Genomic DNA, 5,751 nt, shown 5'->3' with positions numbered 1-5,751 from the left:
AGAAAGGGGGACCACTCGCACGTTTTGCCCTATTAAAATTACCGAAGTTTGCCCACATACCCTGTTTACCTGACTCCCTCAACACAAACTGGAATAGAATGTCGATCATAAACGATGCAAAGTCACTAGTTGGATCAATTTGGCAATAAGCATATGAAGAAACAAAGAGAAAGGCCGTGACAGTGAGAAAAGAAGGAAAGAAAAGGGGACCACTCACACGTTTTGCCCTATTAAAATTACCGAAGTTTGCCCACATATTCTGGAGACAATGATGAAATATAGTTAGTATCGATAGCAAGACGAAGCGAGCACATCATTAACCAAAGGAAGGAAGATCACATTACTTCTATTGCATCTGGTAAGTACAGGTGGATCCCAGAAAAATTGAAAACTTCTAACAGCACCAACAGAACCCCATTATTCTTCACAAAGTCATCACCTACAAACACAGATTCAACCAGAATTAAGGAAGCTGTAAAAAAACGCACGTAGCTTATCAGATATCAAAAGCGTGAAGCCCTGATCCGAGGCAAATTCCCTCCCCTCAGACAGATCCACCGCAGCAGTGCGTACCCGTAACAACACTCTACCCTTCCCCGAGCCCTAACACGCCGACGGGGAAAAGGAGCACGGTGACCAGATCTAATGGAACGGATCCTTTCCTGAACGTGAAAATCTTCTTGGCAGATCTAAGTTGCTCGCCACGGTTTCCAATCTCCCATACCAAATTGGGTGAGACTGTGATAGAGGATGATGGGGACCGCGGGATGACGGCTTACCTATTCTGATGGCTATCTCCCCGAAAGTACCGGGAATCGTCTTTCGTCGACGTGCCGGCGATGGATCGACAGGAGGACGATGCGCCGGAGATGGATCCGGAGGAGCGAGCTCGCGGCGCCGGAAAGCGGCATTGCGGGTGTTTTTTTTTTTACCACAATTAAGACTTTATTTCTCAAAGAATAGACAAGTCGTTTACAATGAGATAGTCAGGGATCACATCCAAAACCCAGAAACCCTATTCATGAAGGAGTTCTTTGCTAGTTCATCAGCCACTTAGTTAGCTTCTCTATAGCAGTGCTTAAAGGATACTGATGCAAAGTCCATCATTAGTTGCTTGCACTCCATGATGATAGCTGTATCCGGCCCCATATAATCTTGAATTTGGTTCATCGAGTCCACCACAAATGAAGAGTCTCATTCCAGAACAACATTGTTACACCCAATATTGGCTGCAAGGTAGATTCCATTCCTGATAGCCATTAGTTCAGCGCTGTCCACCCTGGTTACTACTGGAATGTACCAATTTGCTGCAGCAATAAAATCACCACGATCATCCCGGGCCACTGCACCACTCGCACCCGAGAGTGTTTCATATTGGAACGAAGCATCAACATTAATCTTCACTATCCCATGGCTTGGCTTCTTCCAAATATGATCAACTGTCCTTGTTGGACCCTTGGAAGACGCCGATCGCAAGTAATTCGTTGTCAGAACTCTAATCGCTAGAGCCGTATTCTTTGGATCTTGGACCTCCACCCCCATGGCGATTTGCCGTCGCTGCCACCAAATGTACCATGCCGCAACAAGTGCAAGTTCCGCTCTTGGTAATTCATGGTCATTACCCTGAAGTTTCGACAGGATTTCCATTGTGATAGAGCCTGATCTGTCCTCAGCCATCGCCTCTTCTACGCTCTGCGCCAAGCCGAGCTGTTCCCAAACCGATATTGCTCGCGAGCAGTTAAACAAACAGTGTTGTATATCCTCTACTCCAACTGAGCAAACTGGGCATTGTCCAGTGCATGGGATATGGCGATTTGCCAATACACCTAAACAGGGTAAGGTACCATGGAGGACTTTCCAACCAAAATGTTTTATCTTCCCAGGTATCTTCAGATTCCACATGTCCTTCCACACAGAGTTGATATTTTCCGAACCTTGCCCGTCACTTCGCCTCCACCGCGAACCATATTGATGCTCAAATTCTTTATGGTAAGCCGATCGCACGGAGAATGTTCCCGACCGTGTATAATTCCATGCTACAAAATCTTCCACCAGGTGAGGGTTTAACTTGATCTGTAGTATCCTATGGACGCCAACCGGTGAAAATACATCCCGGATTAGTTCTTCGTCCCATTGTCCCATATGTGGATTTACCAACTCATCGACCTTTGATAGCATTGTTGCACCTCTATGTGCAATCAATTTTCTAGTAACACTAGATGGTATCCAAGGGTCATTCCAAATATCAATATTGGCTCCAGATCCAACATGCCAAATGCAGACTCTCTTGAAAGTCTGAATACCAGCCACAATGCTCTGCCAAGTGTAAGAAGAGCCCTTCTTGGGACCAGCCTTCAAAATGTCACCATATGGGTAATACTTAGCCTTCAGAACTTGAGCACATAAAGAGTCCGGGTTCTGGAGTAGGCGCCATCACTGTTTTGGTAATAAAGCAAGATTAAAATTGTGCAAGTCTCTAAACCCCAATCCCCCTTCCTTCTTCGGAATGCACAACCTCCACCAGGAAAACCAATGCATTTTCTTTTTCTCTTCATCATCTCCCCGCCAAAAGCCAGCAATTTCATCAGTAATAGATTTGCAGATTCCTTTTGGCAGTTTGAAAACTGACATTGCGTAGGAAGGAATCGCTTGGGCAACCGATTTTACCAAAATCTATTTACCTTGCATCGAGAGTGTTTTCTCTTTCCACCCCTTCAGCCTCTGACAAACCCTGTCAATCAAGTGTTGAAAACAATCGCTTCTGTCCACCCCTACCATAGTCGGTAGGCCCAAATATGTATCAGATAAAGCTTCTGTCATGATATTCAATTCTCTGCAAATATTTTCCCTGGTTTGGACATTAGTATTCGGACTGAAATATATACTTGACTTTGCATTACTGGTCATTTGTCCCGAACTAGAGCAGTAGGTCTCCAGCACTCTTTTTAAAGTATCTGCATTATGAGTATCCGCCTTCATAAGAATCAAAGAGTCGTCTGCAAATAATAGGTGTGAGATTGAAGGGGCATTCCTGCAAACTCACACACCATCCAAACCCCCCATTTCCTGTTCATGAGCAAGCAGACTTGAGAGACCCTCAGAACACAATAAAAATAAATAAGGTGATATGGGTTCACCCTGCCTCAAGCCTCTGGTAGGAGAAAACTCATCAGTTTCGGTGTTATTAAATTTAACTCTGTAGGTTACCGAGGACACACACTCCATGATGAGCTCCACCCATTGTGCATGAAACCCCATCTGCAACATTATCTTCTCCAAAAATCCCCATTCAACACGGTCATAGGCTTTATTCATATCCAATTTCACCGCACAGAGCCCATTTGATCCATGTGTTTTTTTCTTGATTGCATGAAAACATTCATAAGCTACCAACACGTTATCAGTGATTAATCTTTCCGGAACGAAGGCACTTTGTGTTGGAGAAATAATTTCAGGGAGAATCCGCTTAAGTCTATTTGCAATTATTTTTGAAATGATTTTATAGATTATGTTACATAGGCTTATTGGTATGTACTGTGTTATCACCTCGGGGGAATTTACCTTCGGTATAAGAGTCACATTCATTGAGTTCCAACCTGTAGGGATCTTTCTATGACGTATAGCATTCAACACCTCATCTGTCAGCTCCTCTCCCACAATGTGCCAGAATCTTTTAAAGAAAATAGCGTGAAGTCCATCTGGGCCCGGGGCCTTCAGATCACCTATTTGGAACAAATCCTTGTGAACCTCCTCCCTGGTATACTCGGCCAAAAGCATATTATTCATATCATTGGTCACCACAGGTTTTACAGCATTTAACAAGCCCTGATCTACCTTCCCCATATCTGATGTAAAGAGACCCTGGAAGTAATCCCGGATCAACGGCTTCAAATTGTCGTTTCCTTCAGCCCAAGTATTACTATTGCTTTTCAACTTTTTAATTAAATTCTTCCATCGACGAGACAAAGCAGATTGATGGAAGTAGGCAGTGTTACGGTCTCCTCGCCGGAGCCAACTAACTTTACCTCTTTGCATCCAATATATTTCATCTTGCTCAAGCAAATTTTCTATAAATAGAGACAACTCCTTCTGCTGCATACGCACGTCAGGAGTCGGGGTAGCCCTTGAGGGCGATTCTAGCTCTCTCTGTGCCTTCATGAGTCTCGAGTGAGGCTCCTTCAGCACCTTTCTGTCCCAGGCATGCAGATCCTGGTGTACTGCATATAGTTTTATGCCCACGCCCGGTCCTATGTTACGAGCGGCAGCCTTTTGCCACGCTGTTTTTACAATCTCCTCCACAGTCTCCTCAGCTAGCCACCTTGCCTCAAATTTCCTTCCATAAGATGGTGTTTGTTCTGCCACTCCAACAAGGTGATTAGTGTCCAAACAGATCGGCCTATGATCTGATTTCCCCAGCTCCAAGTTACATAAGCCTGCCAGCGGATGGAGCCTCATCCATTCTGCATTTGATACTGCACGGTCTAGCCTTTCCCGCAGTCCACCATAGAACCACGTGAAAACATCACCCTCATACCCCAAGTCTTCTAGCGAGCAATCAGACAATGCATCCTGAAAGGCTTTAAGACGTGATTGTTGTCGAGGCGCACCTCCGTCCTTCTCTGAGGAGAGAAGGATCTCATTAAAGTCACCGATTACAACCCATGGCAATCTGGATTGGGCGTGCAGATCTCGAAGTAACTGGTATGTGCGAGTCTTGTTATCCCAGTTTGGTTCGCCATAAATCCCAGTTAACCTCCACACATCCCCATTGTCCTCTTCCACAGAAACATCGATGAAATCAAGGGTGGCAGCCCGGGAGTAGATCCTCACCTCCTTCTTCCACACTAAAAGCAAGCCACCCTTCCTTCCATCTAAACTAGGAACCACAATTCTATGGTCCATCCGCAACCTTTTCATCAAAACCTCTGCCCTAGCATCATCCAAATGCATCTCGGACAAGAAAAACGCATCTGGTTCATGTCGTGGGTGGTTTGCTGCCGCGACAGAGACGAGTGATTTTTTTTCGAGGCAGTTAGAGATGAGTGGTGTTTCTGGTTTCACTAGGCAACCGCCAGTATTAGTACACCGGCCGTGCGCCGCAAGGTCCGAAATTCTACGACCGAGGCCTGAGTTAGTAATGGAAAAGGCTTCCTATCATCTGATAGGAGGCATTTGCCGGGAGAGTCTAGTATAGGATCATCCCTTTAGGTGAGATTGTAGAATCAACCCGAACTTTTCATATTTAAAAAATTCAAAAAAAATCTGAAAAAAAGTATAACATACCTACGGGATATGTCTACCACTTCAAAAAAAAAAATCAGCTCACTCGATCTACAGTTAGAGATTAAAAAAACAAATTCAACTATGAATAGTGTCAGCTTTAGCATGAATAGTATTTGACACTATTCACATCTGATTTTGTCTTTTTTGGTCCTGTAAGTGTAGTTCGAATTAGGAGATGCAACCTTTTGAGCTTGTACATCACACATGAATGTGTGCCTCTAATTTTTTTCAGAATTTTTACACATGTTTTGTATATTCAAAAAAATGGATCTCATTGATCTCACCTAAGGACAGATCCTATACAAGTTTTCCCCGACATCTACCAGACTGGTCGAGGACGTCGATACGTTGCAAATCTCACGGCTGGAGTGCTTCCAAATCCATCTCCCGTTTTCAAAGGAGACCGCTTATCTCACCACGCCCCCATAACCTCTCGTTAGCTTTTAAATCCAGACTAGTAGAATGCCC

Source organism: Triticum dicoccoides, chromosome 2B (assembly GCF_002162155.2).
Source record: "Triticum dicoccoides isolate Atlit2015 ecotype Zavitan chromosome 2B, WEW_v2.0, whole genome shotgun sequence".
Lineage (NCBI taxonomy): Eukaryota > Viridiplantae > Streptophyta > Magnoliopsida > Poales > Poaceae > Triticum > Triticum dicoccoides.
Note: the sequence above shows the minus strand (reverse complement) of the source record.